The sequence below is a fragment of the Manis javanica genome, chromosome 1 (genome assembly GCF_040802235.1).
Source record: "Manis javanica isolate MJ-LG chromosome 1, MJ_LKY, whole genome shotgun sequence".
Taxonomy (NCBI): domain Eukaryota; kingdom Metazoa; phylum Chordata; class Mammalia; order Pholidota; family Manidae; genus Manis; species Manis javanica.
This window is the reverse complement of record NC_133156.1, coordinates 209,289,611-209,309,450: the sequence shown is the minus strand read 5'-3', so window position 1 is coordinate 209,309,450 and position 19,840 is coordinate 209,289,611. Positions and strand designations below refer to the sequence as shown.

At 39.9% G+C, this 19,840-nt stretch overlaps 1 long non-coding RNA gene across 1 annotated transcript in view; it reads right to left on the bottom strand.

Annotated features, from left to right (window-relative positions):
* Positions 1–19,840, bottom strand: part of LOC140843661 (uncharacterized) — a 247,928-nt gene that overhangs the window by 161,457 nt on the left and 66,631 nt on the right. Inside the window, exon 3 of the long non-coding RNA XR_012121632.1 lies at positions 4,628–4,740. This is a non-coding gene — a long non-coding RNA (uncharacterized lncRNA). The remainder of the gene's footprint in view (positions 1–4,627; positions 4,741–19,840) is intronic.

Below are 19,840 nucleotides of genomic sequence, written 5' to 3'. Positions count from 1 at the left end.
CATAACAATTTTGAAGTTAACCTTTGCCCAGTATTTGGGTGAATAAACTTAGCTGATTAATTCATACACTTAATTTCCTTAACAAGCATTTATTGAACATCTACTTTGTGTTAGTTTTTTCTTTAGGCTTAGGGAACAGAGTAGTTATTTAAAAATAGCAAAATCTTTGTCAGAAGAGAGCTTATATTCTAGTGAAGCCACACAGATGCCAAACAAGAAAAATAAGCAAAATATATGAGATATTAGTGAAGAGTATTAAGAAGAAGAAAGTAGGGAAGTAGATAAGAAATGACAGTGAAAGATGGTTTCCAACTTCAAATAGGGTGACCAAGGAAGAAGTCAATATTATACCATCTGAGTTTGGTGGAAAAAAAGATTCAGACTTTGCTTCTTTTTGAAAAATTCAATATAAAATAATTCAGACACAAAAGAACACACTCCAACCTCATAAGCTTCTACCTATAAAATATAAGCTCTCTAAGACTCTCAAAAATATCATCTCTGCTTTGCTTAACAATGGTCAGACAAGATCCATAATACTGGAGTCAGCCCTGGGAATCATAATTTCAGAGACATAAACCAAGCAGAATATATTCCAAAGGAAGCACCAGGATGGCAAAGAAAGTTGAAACCACATTCATATTCAAGTCTCCATTGATACATTCAACAACAAATATACTCTGAGCACTGACTATGTGCCAGGCTTTCTTCTCTTAGAGTAGTGAAAAAAAAGACAAATAAATAGGTTAACAATTTAATAAGGGGGCTTAGCAGTGCAAGGCCCTGAAATACCGATTCTCAGACTAGGATGGAGTTTGACAGGTTCAAGTAACAGAAGGAAGAGTAATGCAAATCAAGCACCATGGACAAGCGAGGGTGGTAGGGCTCATTCCAAGGGAAAGTGAGATGGAGTACAGATTTGCAGGCAGTAAGGAGCCTGGATTTTCGTCTGTATGAATAATTGAAAGCCATTGGAAGGTTTGAGCAGCTAGTGACATGACAAACCTATTAGTTTCCTATACTGTTAGAGCAAATGACCACAACTTGCTGTCTTAAACCAACACAAATTTATTTTCTTACCATTCCGGCAGCCAGAAATCTGAAATCAGTCTCACTGGGCTAAAATAACAGTGTGAGCATGACTGGTTCTTTCTGGAGACTCTAAGGACAGAATCCATTTCCTTGTCTTTTCTAGCTTCTGGAGTCCTGCTTCATACCTTGGCCCTTCCCTTATTTCACTCCTACCTCTTGCTTCCATTGCAACATCTACTTGTATCTGTAGTCAAATATCCCTCTTAGAAAGACACTTGATTTCATTAAAGGCCCACTAAATGTGTGTTACTTTGTCAGTAACACATATAATCTCCCCATCTCAAGATCCTTAACTAAATCCCATCTGCAAAGTCCCTTTTGCCACAAAAACAGCATTCACAGATTTCAGGGATTAGAACCTGAATATCTTTGGGAGCCATTATTCATCCTGCCACAAAGCATCTAAAGAAATTCCAGCCAAGAGCCACACTTCCTAAAACATATTCTTCAAATCTTGAAGATGTTACTAGTTATCGCATGAGTGGAAAAGTTTTCCTGAACAAATCAGTTTGGGAAAATTAAATTAAGCAAAATTAAGCAATTTTCCTTATTTCTCAGAACCTCAAGTGAAACTTTCCAAGATAAAAAACATAGTGGTTATTTATGTGAGCACTGAACCATTTGTTTCCACAGAACATTTTATAAAACTGATACTCCCTGACCCAAGAGAACCCTCAGGGAGGATCGACTGCTTTGAGATAGTTGAAGAACTGCCATGATAAAATGAAGTGGGCTTGGGTAAGGTTCTGGATGCAAAAGCAGGAACAAATGGGAAAGGGACAGAAGGTCAGATTTCGGCTTAGTATCAGCCTTCTAAGAATCTGCTATGATGCAACAGGCTTCTCCAAAATGCAGTGAGCTTCACCTCACCTAGAGTGTTCATCACGGTCTCTCCTGGTGCTTCTCATATTTTACTAAGAATATCCATTACATGGGGGTCTTGATAAAAATGCAGATTCTGATTCAGTAGATCTGGAATTGAGCCTGAGATTCTCCTTTCTCACAAGAGGTGATACTGGTTTTGCTAGCTGACAAAAAGAAATGCAAGCATTTGATTAAATGGCTAGACCCCAGAATCATGATACATCCTGAGGCCTATGCACCACTGACATTAGCAGAATTTCCTGATTTTTGAGGCTTTATCCTCAAAAATGAGCATGAAATAATGAAACAGTCAACAGGATGATTGATCTTGCAACATAGGAAATACAGCCAAGTCACAAGTTTTGTGCAGTAAGAAAGACTTCTTTCCTAATCTGTATTAAATTTAGGAGTTCTCTTTCCACCCAATACTTGGGAGACAGACATAGATAGATGATTTCTACATGAATCTTACTTTTGATCAGTTATGGACTTAGAAACCAAGTAAGAGAGCTTGTCAGAACTCTGTATGGATAAGAATAAATCCATTCTATATAAATATGAATTGCAGCATAAAACTGGCCTGCCTTTACGGGGTCAGTTCAATGACAAGCTAAACTTGATTATTTCAGCAAATAATTTAGCACATTCTAAGTACCAGATACTTCACTGGGCACTGGGGAGCCAGCAGTGGACAAAAAAGACATGATCTTGGCCTTTATAGAGCTTAACACATCCCCTAAATAATTGCCCAGTTAAACAATAAAAACAGTGATGAATGCTGATTGAATTTAATTTATCAGAGAGCCCTAAGAGAGCACTGGAAGCTGAGTCATTAGATAGATAGGTGTCTAAGAGCAAGCTTGGAACACTTCAGTTCTATCTTCCTTCCAGAAATTTCTCCAGAAAGAAAGGCATAAAACAAATTCCATTCTCCTTAGTGAGTGTACATCAACAGATAGAGAAAAAACACCCCAGAAGATAAAATGCAGTGCCTCTATCTAGTAAGTCAATTCTTTCCACAACTGTAAGAGAGAGGAAATCCCCATTTACACTCTCAAAATCTTTTCAACACAAAGAGACATTTAAAAAGCAATAATAGTGATGATGATAAAGAACTATTTCTGTTTTGAGCACCTAATTCTTGTCTAAAGGATCCGACCAGAGAGATGAACTCAGAAGTGAATAAAAGTCTTTGTTCTGGTTTCTTCTTATTGCTGTCTAAAGAATATTTTTTGTGGTGCTACTATTCAGGGGTATATGTAACATTTCCTAGCAAATTATTAATCCAGTAATATTCAGTAGAGACTTGGGAACTTGTGATTGGTCCTGCTGCTTTTGTGTAGAAAAGATGAAAAAGTGATTCTTTAACTTTTATTAGTGCATAGTGTTATATATCCCAATTTATTTATTCATTATACTATTGATGGATATTGGGTGGTTTCTGGTTTGATGCTATTAAAAATAAAGTTTCATTAAAACAGGAGGAAAAGATGGCAGTGTGAGTAGTGTGGCGGAAATCTCCTCCCAAAACCACATATATTTTGAAAATACAGCAAATACAATGATTCCTAAAAAAGTGACCAGAAGTAACAGTACACCAGTCAGTCTACATCTGGGAGAAATCAACATCTCGAGGAAAAGGGTAAAGTAAAAAGCCACACTCTGGCGGAACCTGAGCATTCCCCTCACCCCAGCTCACGGACAGGAGGAAAAGAATCAAAGTGGGGAGGGAGTGGAAGCACAGGACTGCTGAATACTCATCCCTAGAAATCTACCCTGGGAATACAGTCTCACATTGCATGGCTCTGGAGATTAGAGGGGCTGAAAAGTAAAGTCTGAGACTAAGACTGTGAACGGATTCCCACAACCGGTTGCCCTGGGACAAAATAAAAGCAGGCATTTTAAAAGTCTTAAAGGGACAAGGTTTAACTTAAAGGGTTTAACAGGTGGACAAAATAGCCCTGGCACACTCAGCCCAGCAAGCTGGAAACTTTCAGGAGCTTTGGGCACCCTATCCCCCTGGTTGGCAATGCAGCCCCGAGACCCCTCCACTGTGATAAGCAGCCTGCCATCCCTTCCTCTCCACTGGCACTTGTGCGGAAACTGGCTGACCCACCCACCACTGCTGCAGACCAACCGAAGGGCAGCCCTGCCTACAGCAAGTACACAGATTAACACAAAGGCTTCTCCCTGCATGCAGCTAACTGGCCCAGACCCAGAGGCTGCTCCCTGCACATGGCTGACTAGCACAGAGAGAGGAGACGGGCGCTGAGACCAGGAGCCATGAAAGGGTTTTGTTCTCGTGGCAGAACCCGCACAGCTCACCTGAGACCCCAGCCATCACCCTAGAGCACCCCGAGGGCCACCCCACCCACAATTTAGGGGATTAATCCAGAGGCTCTGGTTAACCGGCACAGATAGCGGAGAAAGGCACTGAGACTGGGAGCCACAAAAGGGCTTTGTCCTCACAGAAGACACGTGTGCCACTCACCTGTGACCCCTGCCATTGTCCTAGGCTATCCCGAGGACTGCCCTGCCCAAGGCAACTTAAGGGATAAACCCAGAGGCCGCTCACTGTGCACAGTTAACCAGCAGAGACAGCAGAGACAGGCACAGTGACTGGCAAGAAGGAAGGGGCTTTGTCCTCCCAGCTGACACCTCCGCGACTCACCTGCAGCCACTCTCATCACTTCAGGACCATGAAAAGGCAAAAGAACCTTGTTCAATCCAAAATCCCTCCAACACCAGAAAGAGGGCTCAGTGAGTCTGAAATCACCAATCTTCCTGAAAAAGAATTCAAAATAAAAATCATAAGCATGCTGATGGAGCTACAGAAAAATATTCAAAAGCTAAGGGATGAATACAGGAGGAAAATAACTGAAATGAAACAAACAACAGAGGGATTTAAAAGCAGATTAGACGAGGTGGAGGAGACTGTTAATTGAATAGAAATCAGAGAACAGGAATACAGAGAAGCTGAGGCAGAGAGAGAAAAAAGGATCTCTAGGAATGAAAGAATATTAAGAGAAATGTGTGACCAATCCAAATGGAACAATATTTGCATTATAGGGGTACCAGAAGTAGAAGAGAGAGAAAAAGGGATAGAAAGTGTCATTGAAGAAATAATTGCTGAAAACTTCACCAATCTGGGGAAGGAAATAGTCTTTCAGACCATGCAAGTCCACAGATATCACAACACAAGTGACCCAAGGAGGACAACACCAAGACATATAATAATTAAAATGGCAAAGTTCAAGGATAATGACAGACTATTAAAAGCAGCCAGAGAGAGAAATAAGATCACATACAAAGGAAAACCCATCAGGCTATCATCAGATTTTTCAGCAGAAACCTTACAGACCAGAAGGGAGTGGCATGATATATTCAATGTAATGAAACAGAAGGGCCACGAACCAATAATACACTACCTAGCAAGATTATCATTTAAATGTGAAGGAGGGATTAAACAATTCCTAGCTAAGCAAAAGTTGAGGGAATTTACCTCCCGCAAACCATCTCTACAGTGTATTTTAAAGGAACTGCTCTAGAAGGAAGTGTGTCTAAGGTGAAACAACTGACACCAGAGAAAATAAAAAAACAGCAAAGGAGGTAGACTAACTAAATACTAACCAAATGCAAAATTAAATCAGCTACCCACAAAGTAAGTCAAGCAATACACAAAGAGTACAGAATAAAACACCTAACATATAAAGAGTGGAGGAGGAAGAAAAAGAAAGGAGAGAATAAAGAATCATCAGACTATGTTAATAATAGCATAATAACTGAGTTAAGGTAGACTGCTAGATAGTAAAGAAGCTCCCCTTGAAGCTTTGGTAACCACGAATCCAAACCCTGGAATGGCAATAAGTACATACCTATTGATAATCACCCTAAATGTAAATGGACTGAATGCACAAATCAAAAGACACAGAGTTACAGAATCGATAAAAAAGCAAGACCCATCTATATGCTGCCTATAAGAGACTCACTTCAAACCCAAAGACATACAGAGGCTAAAAGTGAAGGGATGAATAAAGATACTTCATGCAAACAATATGAAGAAAAAAGCAGGTGTTACAGTACTTGTATCAGACAAACTAGACTTCAAAACAAAGAAAGTAACAAGAGACAAAGAAGGACATTACATAATGATAAAGGGATCAGTCCAACAAGAGGATATAACCATTATAAATTTCTATGCAACAAACCAACACAGGAGCACCTACATATGTGAAACAAATACTAACAGAATTAAAGGGGGAAATAGAATGCAATGCATTCCTTTTAGGAGACCTCAACACACCACTTACTTCAAAGGACAGGTCAACCAGACATAAAATAAGGACAAAGAGGCACTGAACAACACATAAGAAGACATGGACCTAAAAGACATCTATATAACACTACACCCAAAAGCAGCAAGATACACATTCTTCTCAAGTGCACATGGAACATTTTCAAGAAAAGACCATATAATAGGCCACAAAAAGAGCCTCAGTAAATTCACAAAGATTGAAATTGTACCAACCAACTTCTCAGATCACAAAGATATAAAACTAGAAATAAATTGTACAAAGAAAACAAAAAGGCTCACAAACATATGGAGGCTTAACAACATGCTCCTAAATAATCAATGGATCAATGACCAAATTAAAACAGAGATCAAGCAATATATGGAGACAAACGAAAACAACAGCACAATGCCCCAACTTCTGTGGGAGGCAGTGAAGACAATTCTAAGAGGAAAGTATATAGCAATCCCATCCTACTTAAATAAGGAAGAACTATCCCAAATGAATAGTCTAAATTCACAATTATTGAAACTGGAAAAATAACAAAAGAGGCCCAAAGTCAGCAGAAGGAGGGACATAATAAAGATCAGAGAAGAAATAAATAAAATTGAGAAGAATAAAACAATAGAAAAAATTAATGAAACCAAGAGCTGGTTCTTTGGAAAATAAACAAAATAGATAAACCCTAGTCAGACTTATCAAGGAAAAAAGAGAGTCTACACATATAAACAGAATCAAAAATAAAAAAGGAACAATCACTGCAGATACCACAGAAATATAAAGAATTATTAGAGAATACTATGAAAAAATTATATGCTAACAAACCTGATAACTAGAAGACATGGACAACTTTCTAGAAAAATACAACCTTCCAGGACTGACCCAGGAAGAAACAGAATATCTGAATAGATCAATTAGCAGCAATGAAATTGAATTGGTAATCAAAAAACTACCCAAGAACAAAATTCTGGGCCAGATGGCTTCATCGCTGAATTTTATCAGACATTTAGAGAAGACATAACACCCATTCTCCTTAAAGTTTTCCAAAAAATAGAAGAGAAGGGAATACTTCCATCTCATTCTATGAGGCCAACATCACTCTAATACCAAAATCAGCCAGACACCACAAAAAAAGAAAATTACAGATCAATATCCCTGATGAACATAAATGCAAAAATACTCAACAAAATATTAGCAAACCAAATTCAAAAATACATATAAAACATTATCCATCGTCATCAAGTGGGATTCATCCCAGGGATGCAAAGATGTTATACCATTCGAAAATCCATCAACATCATCCACTACATGAACAAAAAGGACAAAAAACACATGATCATATCCATAAATGCTGAAAAAGCATTTGACAAAATTCAACATCCATCAATTTCTCAACAAAATGGGTATAGAGGGCAAGTACCTCAACATAATAAAGGCCATATATAACAAACCCACAGCCAACATTATACTTAACAGCAAGAAACTCAAAGCTTTTCCTTTCAGATCGGGAATAAGAGAAGGATGCCCACTCTACCCACTTTTATTCAACATAGTTCTGGGGGTCCTAGCCACAGCAATCAGACAACACAAAGAAATAAAAAGCATCCAGATTGGCAAGGAAGACATCAAACTGTCCCTGTTTGCAGATAACAGGACATTGTACATAAAATACCCTAAAGAATCCACTCCAAAACTACTAGATCTAATATCTGAATTCAGCAACATTGCAGGATACAAAATTAATACACAGAAATCTGTTGCATTCCTACACACTAATGATGAACTAGCAGAAAGAGAAATCAAGAAAACAATTCCATTCACAATAGCATCAAAAAGAATAAAATACCTAGGAATAAACCTAACCAAGGAAGTGAAAGGCCTATACCCTGAAAACTACAAGACACTCTGAAGAGAAATTAAAGAGGACACTAACAAATGGAAACTCATCCCATGCTCTTGGCTAGGAAGAATTAATATTGTCAAAAATGGCCATCCTGCCTAAAGCAATCTACAGATTCAATGCAATCCCTATCAAAATACCTACAGCATTTTTCAATGAACTAGAGCAAATAGTTCTAAAATTCATATGGAACCACAAAAGACTCCGAACAGCCAAAATAATCCTGAGAAGGAAGAATAAAACAGTGGGAATTATGCTCCCTGACTTCAAGCTGTACTGCAAAGCCACAGAAATCAAGACAATCTGGTACTGGCACAAGAACAGACCCATAGACCAATGAAACAGAATAGAGAGTCCAGATATACACCCAAGCATATATGGTCAATTAATATACAATAACGGAGCCATGGATATACAATGGGAAAATGACAGCCTCTTCACCAGCTGGTGTTGGCAAAACAGGACAGCTACATGCAAAAGAAAGAAACTGAATTATTGTCTAACCCCATAGACAAAAGTAAACTCAAATGGATCAAAGACCTGAATGTTAAATCATGAAACCATAAAACTCTTAGAAAAAAATATAGGCAAAAATCTCTTAGACGTAAACATGAGCAATTTCTTCACGAACATATCTCCCCAGGCAAGGGAAACAAAAGCAAAAGTGAACAAGTGGGACTATATCAAACTAAAAAGTTTCTGTATAGCAAAGGACACCATCAGTAGAACAAAAAGATATCCTACAGTATGGGAGAATATATTCATAAATGACATATCCAATAAGGGACTGACATCCAAATTATGTAAAGAATTCATGCACCTCAACAAACAAAAAGCAAATAAGCTGATTAAAAAATCGGCAGAGGAGCTGAACAGACACTTCTCCAAAAGAAGAAATTCAGATGGCCAACAGGCACATGAAAAGATGCTCCACATCACTAATCATCAGAGAAACGCAAATTAAAACCACAATGAGATATCACCTCACACCAGTTAGGATGGCCAACATCTAAAAGACAAACAACAACAATTGTTGTTGAAGATGTGGAGAAAGGGGAACCCTCCTACACTGCTGATGGGAATGTAAACTAGTTCAATCATTGTGGAAAGCAGTATGGAGGTTTCTCAAAAAACTTGAAACAGAAATACCATTTGACCCAGGAATTCCATTCCTAGGAATTTACCCTAAGAATGCAGAAGCCCAGTTTGAAAAAGACATATGCACTCCTATGTTTATCACAGCACTATTTACAATAGCCAAGAAATGGAAGCAACTTAAATGTCTATCAGTAGATGAATGGATAAAGAAGATGTGGTACATATACACAATGGAATATTATTCAGCCATAAGAAGAAAACAGATCCTACCATTTGCAACAATGTGAATGGAGCTAGAGGGTACTATGCTCAGTGAAATAAGCCAGGCAGAGAAAGACAAGTATCAAATGATTTCTCTCATATGTGGAGTATAAGAACAAAGCAAAAACTGAAGGAACAAAACAGCAGCAGACTCACAGAACCCAAGAATGGACTAACAGTTACCAAAGGGAAAGGGACTGGGGAGGATGGGTGGGAAGGGAGGGATAAGGGGATTAAGGGGCATTATGATTAGCACACATAATGCAGGGGCCGGGCATGGAGAAGGCAGTATAGCACAGAGAAGACAAGTAGTGACTCTATAACATCTTACTATGCTGATGGACAGTGACTATAATGGGATATGTGGTGGGGACTTGGTGATGAGAGGAATCTAGTAACCAAAATGTTGCTCATGTGATTGTATATTAATGATACCATTAAAATATATATATATAAAGTGACATTGCCAAATCTCATTTAAAAAAAAAAAGGAAATCTTGCCATTTGCAACAACATGGATGAATCTGGAGGACATTATGGTAAGTGAAACAAGCCAGACAAGGAAAGACAAATATCACATGATCTTACTTGGAATCTTTAAAAAAAAAAGTCAAACTCATAACAGAGTAGAATGGTGATTACCAAAAGCTGGGCAGTAGGAGCAAGGGGGAGATACTAATCAAAGGATTGACACTTTTAGTTATAAATGAGTAAGCTCTGGAAACAATGTATAGCATGGTGACTATACATTATTAACATTAACATATCATTAGTAATAATGTATTATATACTTGAAATTTTCTGTAAGGTCTCAAGTGTTCTCACCACAAAAAAAGTAAGTAAATAACTATGGGAGATGATGATGGATATGTTAATTAGTTGGATTGTTGTAACCATTTAACAATGTACACAGTTATTAAAACATCCTGCTGTATATCTTAAATATATACAACTTTTATTTATCAAAAATCAAAATGTTTTAATAAAATAAAATTAATGTTACTACCCTTTGACCTGCCCCAACCCCAAAAAAAAAGAGTTTATGGTAGGATATTTTTTCTAATTACTTATTCTGGGTTTTCAGCTTCAAAGAGACAGAGGAATTTCAAAAAACACATACTTGATAACATGGGTTCCAAAACCAATTATGGCACAACCTAGTTGTGTCATCTTTGAAGTCATTTGACCTTCTCTCTGAGCCCATTTCACATCGTAAAATAAGGGAGTTAAACTAGATTTATAAAGACTGCAGTCTCCAGCCAGAAATAATGCCAATGATGAACTGAGCTAAAAAAAGCAAACCCACTCTCTAAAACTGTGTTAATGTTCCCTGGAAGTTTTTTTCTACTAACAGACAGCAAAGGGTATTAAGCAACATAAATGTCTAGCATAAGTTCCTCAAAGGCAACATCAAATTCATATTATAAAAATGTCCTCAGCCCATGCACATAGTGGACATTGAAGAACTTCTTGTTGAAGGGTTAGGTAATGAGGGTAAGTAGAACCAAAGGAAAGGGGTAATAACAACAATAATCCAAAAAACAATTTATTTGAATTCTATATGTCAACTCCTGGCTGAAAGGTGTGCCTTTCCCCTGCTGTTGGTGGCTAGACCAGCGCTGACACTCTGGGACCGGCATTGCCGCAGATGCCCAGAGAAGCATCCTCCCCTCAGTTATGTGAGCTGATTCCCGCACAGCCAGCACAGCTGCTGGACAGGGACAAATAAGCAGGGTGAGACCTCAGTTTCTGCCATGGATGGAAACGGGAAGGCTGGAAATTCATGTTTCACCTCCCAGAATACCTGGACAGTGTGACTGCCGTGCCTCCCATCCCCCATCCGGACTTACAGATCCAGGGGCCTTCCGTGGGGCCTGCGGTGGTTTTCTGTTTCACCCGGTTTCCCCTACCCTTTCCCACCGCTGACCCAGAGTGATGTAATTAGTCGCATAACAACCAAAGATCTATATCCTGTCCATCTTCCCATCACCCAGGCTCCCATGCAGCTTCAGGGATAACCTAGGCTGGGCTTACCTCAGCCTCAGCCGTCACATCTGGTAAGTTGCCAAATTCTGTAGATTATCCCTCAGCAACACCTCCCACAACCATTTTCTCCCCTGCATCTGGCCTTCCTGGTGAGGGTCCCCATCATTCCTCCTCTGCAGTACTGCAGGGTCTCTTCCCATGGCCCCTCAGACATATGAGAGCCAGAATCTTCTTTCTAAAGCACACACCTGATCATCGTCCGCCAACTACTAAAATAAATAAATAAATAAATAAATAAATAAACCACACTTCAACAGCTCCCAATTTTTTACAGAATAAAATCTAAACTATTCATCTCAGCATTCAATCTCAACCTAATTGGACTTCTTTTCCAGTATGCTTTCACACAGCCTGTTCCTGTACAGCCATCCTAGTAAGGTTACCCCACTTTCACCCTGTGCTCTCCAGTCTCAAGGCTGATTTTTGCTCTCCCCTTCTTTTCTCCCCACCACTAATTCTATCTACCCATTCCACCTTCTCCAGAGCTTCCAGATTTCTCCCTAGTCAAAATTTTTCTCATTCCCTTGTTTTTCTAATCATTTTATTTTATACCACATTTAATCATTTGTATTATACTTATGTTACTTGTCTATTTACTTTCTTGCCATATCCGGGGGGAAAGGAGTCATATTGTCATGACCTTTTTATGCTCATTTCAGCCTTTTATGGCCCCAAAAGCATGAAAGGTCAGAAGATGTAACTCCTATGTCTACTGCAGCATTAACTTATAACAGGCAAAATATCGAAGCAACTGAATGCCAAAGCAACCAATAGATGAATGGATAAAAAAAAAGATGTTGTACATATAGATGTGTACTCACCCACAAAAAAGAATGAAATCTTGCCATTTGCAACAACATGGATGGACCTAGAAGGTACTGTGCTAAGTGAAATAAATCAGAGAAAGACAAATACTACATGATTTCACTTATATGTAGAATCTAAAAAACAGAACAAATGAACAAAATTCTCGTACACAGAAAACAAATAATCTCATAAACAGAAAATAGACTGGTGGTTACCAGGGGTTGGAGGAAGGGTTAAATAGGTAACGGGGAAAAAGTTAGTGAGAATGCTTGCTGTCTTGGTCTGGGTGATGGTTACATGAGTGTATACACGTGTGAAAATTCATCAAGCTCAACATTAAGATTTGTGCATTTTATTGTTTGTACCTCAGTTTTTTTTAGAGAAAGATCTAATTTCACGTCAGTTAGTTTCACATACATTATCTCATTTAACCTTCACAAAAACCCTATAAACTATTATTCTTATCATATCATTCACTTTACCAAAGAAGAAACTGAGACACAAAAAAGTTCAACATCTGGCCCAAGGACATGCAGGTAGTGTGGTGAATTAGCCTATGGTAGTCATGCTTCTCCTACCGTATCAAAACTGATGTACATCAGGGACATAAGACAAGCATCATGATTAGTTTTCCAAAAAAGCTGAGATAAAAACAGTATAGTAAGAGCAGAAAAGATTCCATCTAAAGGCAAAGATTCCATTTTAACAAACAGTAAGTTAGGAAGTAAGATTCCTAACATATTCTTTATCAAACAGACAATAAGTCAACCCACTTTGGGGGCAGGGTAGGCAGTCTTGATTATGTTCCCAAAGGGAACCTACTGTCCTGGAGAGGAATTTACTAATTTTTTTGTGTTAAGTTAATCCTCTCTGAGGACGCCTGCACTTTTTCTCTCTTTAAGTGCATACCTTTAAATAAAGCTTTTTCATTGCTCAACTTACTGTGTTTTGTCTTTTTGCTATTTCATTCTATTTCCAAGTCTCCATTTTACCCCTAATAAGTAGGCAGGTGCTGCTGAGAGCTCTGATTTGGGCCTGCAAGTTCCCATTACCTGGGGGACCCTATGCAGCGAACTACCTCTCCCTCCCTCTGCACCTCTGCATTTTCCTGCTTTCTGCTGCGTGCAAAGCCTCTGCCATGCATTTCCACTCTCACTTTAAAAAACTCCTTCCTTACCTACACTCTTTTGACCTGCTCGAGAATTCTTTCTCATTCAGAGTCAAGAATCCTCCCCTGTCCAGGCTGAAATTTCAACTAGTGCGCAGGGAGAGACCTTCCAGAAACAGCTGCCCAGCAACAAAACCACTGAGCACAAAGCATTGCAGAAGACCCAGGCCCCAAAACAGGGACTAAATTAAATTTCTGCCCAAATACCACATACATGGTAACAGTAGTTCAGTTGCTAAATATAGTAAGGATTAACTTTCTAAGATATTTGATGGTGGCTCCAACCTGTTTGTTGCACTAGATTTTTAATTTTGTTGTTCACATATGCCTGGTCTTCTATTCAAATTTAAAATCAAAAACTATGAGACATTAGTCTGGGTTCTCTCTGTAGCACACTGGCTGTGCCTCATCTCTTCCCAGGGCCTCTTCCCTCTTCTTCCCCCATCCCAGATTGTCTAGCTCCAACAATATACACAATCCTAGATGGACAAAGATGCAGAGGAAGGACTCCAAGGAGCAGAGGTCTCACATGGGAGCCTGGCTGGTTATCTCAAACAGTAGGTTACAGGCCCAAGAACAAAGATCTACAGCAGAATCTTTCATCTTCTGAGGTCCATCCATCTGCTGAACTCAAACATTACACCAAATTTTTATAAGACAATTAAATAATGACATGTTTTCTTCTTTTGTCAAAACCTGCACTGAAATCACAGTGCTCTAGGCCTACGGGTGAATGGATACTTTTTGGGAATATAACAAACTGACCTTGTTTCTTTTGTGTGGGAAGCATTTCAATTAAACGAGAGAAGCAAGCACCATCAACTTAAGCACCAAGAACACACAATGGATGGCATTTTTCGGCTGGAACATTATTCAAACAGAGTTGACAAGGACAAATAGCATCACAAGGCAGGGAAGCATGGGTCTTTGCTATTTTCTAAATTGTCGAATGAAGCACCCATCCCCAAAGCCTTGCTCGGGGGCAGTATTTATGATTTCTTTGGGTGCTAATTCCTGTTCTGATGTTACCATAGCAACACACATGGGTTTGGTTTTTTCCCCAAGGTTCCCAGGTAAAACATTCGATGGAAAAATGCCTCGTTGTTATTGCTACAGAGACAAGAAAGAAGAGCCTTCTAGTCCTTGGAAACTGGATGACAATATCTTCTACTTCTGCAGCCCCTTCTATAGGAAGAAGACTTTGATGTGCAGCCCCTATGAGCAACAGTGGAACCTATCTCCATTTTACAAGTTTTACAAGCAAGAAAACTGAGAAACAGAGAGGGGAGAACCATGAAAAATACAGTGTAAGAAAATATTGGGAAAAAATATGAATGGCCTTAAATTCTAAGCTAAGGGCATTAACCTTAACAATATTATTTAATAATTCATAATAATATTAATAAAATATTCATTATTTTAGTATTGCATGTATTATCTCAGTTAATCCTTATATTATTCCTATAACATAAGAATTATACCCTTCTCCACTTTTCAGATGAGGAGCCTATGGCTTAGAAGAGTTAAGTACCAGGGCAAAATTATAGAAGTAAAAGGAGTCAGATCATGCAGGCTATTTTAAGGACACTGATCAGAAATGGGAGCTTTTGTAATGTTTCGAGAAAGAGATAACATGATCTTTCAAAAGGGTTGATCTGACTGCTGTGTTGGAAATAGGGTTGATCTGACTGCTGTGTTGGAAATAGACTGTAGAGAAATAGAATTAAGGAGGCACAGGAGGCATTGCAGGAATCCATGCAAGAGGTACTGGTGGATCTGGGTGACAGCAGAAGAGGTGGTACAAAGTGGTCAGATATTGGCTGGTCTCAAAGCCAACAGGATTTCCTGACTGCTCAGCCATGGAGTGTGTGAGAAAGAAGAGAGTCAAGAGTAACTAAGTTTTTTTGACTTAAATGATGGGATAATGGATTGCTATCAACTAAGATGGGGAAGGCTGCAGCTGTTGCAGGTTTAGCAGAAATGAAGGGAACAGGATTCAGTTTAAGAGATTGGTTAGACATCCAAGTGGAGATGCCAAGTGGACAGATGGATACAAGGACCTGGAGTGTAAAAGTCTGGACTGGGCATATTTTTGAGTCACTGGTATATAGATGGAATTTATAGCCATGAGACTGGATGAGATCACCAAGGAAATAAATATAAGGCTGAGCCCTAGGACACTCCCACATTAAGAGATCAGGGAGAAGAGAAGGAACCAGCAAAGGCAGCCAAGGAGGACTGACCCAGAGGGTGTGGTATACTGGAAGTCAAGCAGAGGAAGTAAACCAAAGAGCAGGGAATGAACATGCATGTCAAATGCTGCTAACCATTCAAGACAAAGACTGATAACCAACCATGGAATATCACAATGTGGAGGTCATAGGTAACCTTGACAAGAGTTGTTTCTTTGGAAAGATTTGAGAAAAAGCCTGCTTAAGTAGAGAAATCAGGAGGAAAGAAATTAGAGACAGTGAGCATAGATACTGCTTTCTAGGATTTCTGTTGTAACAGGTGCAAAGAAACAGGTGCAATGGCAGCTGGTGGGAAATGGACTCAAGAGAAGACTCTCTATTTTAAGATAGGAGATACAATAATAGTGTTTTTATAAGAATGATCCAGTTAAGAACAAAAAAGTCAATGATGTAAGAGAGAAGTGGAGAGTTGTGAGAGCAAGAGGCAGGTGAGATGTGGTGCAGAAGGGGAGGAGTCTGAAAGGCAGACACTGGCAGGTGAGCAGTCTGGGAAAGCCTCTTCCAATTGCTTGGATGTCCTCAATAAAGTTGGATGCATGGACAACAGCTTAAAGCAATATTGGGAGAGGAGGTGTCAGAGGTGAGGAGAAAGAGGGTTATTTCAGAATAACTGTTGTTTAGGGGTGGGGGAGTAGTAACAGTGCTTCATTATCTACCAGTTTTAACAATAAGTACCTGAAATTCAAATATAATACAATAACTTCTTTTCCAAATGTAGGAGAAAACCACACACATGATTTTGTCAAAAGGGGTAGTTATACAGTATAAGATACTGTCTCGTGTAGCACCTTTTTCAAAGACAGGTTTCTATTTCCAGGAACAAGCTGGAATATTGACAAGTAGGGAGCTCCCTAACAACTGCCTATAAAGCAAAGATTGGGTATCAGCTTCAGTAGAGAAAAACACCAAATCCCTCCTCCAGATGCTATAATTTAAGGCCAAATCTGGCCTTGTCCTCCTATGTGCCACTATGACATGGTGTCTGGAGTTAGGATAGAGTTGAAACAAAGGATATTAAGTGAAACTATAGTATAAAAAGCAATAAAAAAGTGGAGGTTGCTTAAAAAACTGGTGTCAGAAAAACACTTGGAAACTAGAGTTAATGAAAAGCAGTATGACTGAAAATTCAGAAAACCAGGGACAAGTTGCTGTGGTGAGATCAGAACCAGCAGGACATGGTCCAAGAGTGGAAGGGGAGGCCCCATCAACTGGAACAGAGCCCAGTCAAGAAGCAGATTCCTACAGGGAGGACAGTGCCAAGTTAATAAGGGTTTGTTCAACTTTACCCTCGCCTAAAACTAGACCTTTACATCACTAATTAGCCTATTTCCTCACTGGGTTCTAAGTGTTACTGAACCACAAACCAAAGAATTTTCACAACCTTTTATACCTAGGAGCCCAAGTATTAACAGGCACCATCAGAAGGCACTGGGACACTGGCTTCTCCAGTTTCTTTCAAGAGGTCATCAGTGTTCTTGGCAAGGAGCACTGGAGTGTTACAGACTCAAGAGCAACAATGCCATATGGCCCTGAGGGATTATAAAGCATTATCTTCCTTTCCAGGAAGGGCCTATTTTACTCCAAAGGCACATAATGTGGTCATGTGGGAATTCATAGAGTTGCATTAATTACCTACTGCTGTGCAATTAATTACCCCAAAACTTCACATCATGAACATGCATTTATTATCTCACAGTCACTGTGGGTCAGGGATCTGGGTGTTACTTAGATGGGGCTATGGCTCAGGGTCATCCCAAGACTCAACCGGAGGAGGATTCACTTCCAAGCTCATATGGCTGTTGGCAGTGATTAGTTCCTTGCTGGTTGTTGGACTGAGGGTCTCAGTTCCTCACTGGCTTGACTAGAGGCCTCCCCAATTCTTTGCCAAGTGGGTCTCTGGGGAAGCTCAGAGCATGGCAGCTGACTCCATCAGAAAAGGCTGATGAGAGGGCAAGAAGGGTCAAACAAGACAAAGTCACAGTCCTTCAATAACCTAATCTTGGAAATGACATGTATTACTTTGCTAGGTCTAATTCACAGGTCTAGACCGACATCACTTAGGTCTAGTTCACAGGCGTGCATGTTGATGTGAATATCAGTAGGTGGACATTATTTGGGGTCATTTTAGAGGCTGCCTACCATGGCAGTAAACTTAAAAACTAACCAAGCATAGTCCCTCAAGTTTTCCCTTCAGACTGTTTGCCTCAATTCCCAGCTCTGAGCAAAATAAAGCTCAAAAATGAAAGGAGGCTGGCTGTTCATCTTCTAAAATGTGAATTTTCCTGGGCATAGTGTACCACAGGGGGGTCTGTTTTTATTTTTTTAAATATAATCCTTCAGCTACAGCCTCTAGGCCTACTTTTGCCTGTGGGCTCCTGCTCCCCACATTACTTATGCATAGCTCTCCTCTGCTCACATGGTCCCTCACCATCTTTTTTTAGAGCTTTTGTTCATTCATTGTCAGCTGCCATAATACTTCCCTCTCTGAGGACCTTTGTCTAATTGCCTGGGACACAATGTATATTGCCTCCTGTCAGGAGATTTCCCCCAGAAAGGCAAGTGAATAACACATACTTCTCTTACTCAAATTTTAGCCCATCCTGCTTCCACCAAGAGAGATATGGAAGGTAGAAGTAAGCAACAGATACTTCAGAATGTTTCAGACTTCAGTTTAAACAAATTTCCAAGCTTATGTGTAGGGAGCTGACAAGTTAACTGAGGAAGCATTCTCCCAAGAAATGAGTCATGAAGAATTTACCCCACACCAGAAACAATCAACTGCCTGGTTATTATTGTTCATACTTGACAGAAAGGAACTTCTCCAAACCTACTGTGCTTGGGAAGCTGCCCCCTGATGAACAAAGTGAAGGCTGCTGCTTCGATTCAAAACCCCTTCAGTGGCAGACTTAATCTCATGTTTGGGGCTATCCCAGAGCTCAGGGATAAAGCCAACCAGCCACTTCCCTTCCCAGAACCTTCCCAGAACAGCTGCAAGGAAAGTGGTGGTGTAGGGCAGGGACTGGTTCGTGCACTTTGGTGCCATACAACCTTGGGCTTGAATCCTGGAAAACCTGACAACCTGGGCACATGTACAAGACTGTGCCTTTCTGTAACCTTACAGAAAGGATTAAATGATGCAATTCTTGGCATAGATTAGAGGTCAAACAGTTGCTCCCTCCCTCTGGAAGACTCCTACTCTCCCAGAGTCCACACTGCCCCTGATTTCCAAGACTGTCCTAACTCTCTTAGCAGTGCTCCCCATTATTCCTCACTCCTTCCATGAAAACTCACCTTCAAAAGGTACTATACCAAGAAAACCCCTCTGAGAAATTTATGAGTCAAAGAAAGCTGGTAAGCTCATTTGCACTGCGGCATTCAAGACTTCAAGACGTCTGTCAGTTACCCGTCAAAGGGGGCTCTGTGACTAAACAGGGACACACAGAAACACCTTGACTTAGTCCTCCTCCCAGATATACTCCCAACCTATAATGATGCTAATCTTGCCAATCCCCAGCCCTGGGTAAACCCAATCATCCATTTTATCCACTCCTACTCCCAAGCTGTTGAAAATTATAAAAGCTGGCCAACTGGTTCTCATTATAAATCTATGTTATTCTGCCTCAGCTGATCACTAATCCTTTTATTCTTCCTTATTAACTGTCTATCCTACTCCACATAGCAGCAATTTCAACCTACTCTACTCTTTTCTAATCTTCAACATCCCAGCCCCTCTTTCTAAGCCTCCTACTCCACTGAAAGATTTAGTGTTCTCTCCCTCACCTCCACCTTCCCTCACCTCAGAGGAACTTCAGCACCTCATTGGGCCCTCTGGCCTCTCTCCAGTCTTCAAAAGGGAAGCAACTCAACTTCTCTCTAGAGCTAACGGTGATCCCTGGGCCTTGGATCCCATCCTGCAGACCTCCTCCTAGATCTTGTCACATTAATCAGCCCCTCTTCCTTCTCTTGACTGTTCACCACTTCCCTTGATGACTTACATAAGAAGTTTTATCCATGTGTCCTCAACCCTGTCCCCACACCAAGCAACTCTGCCTCCACCCAT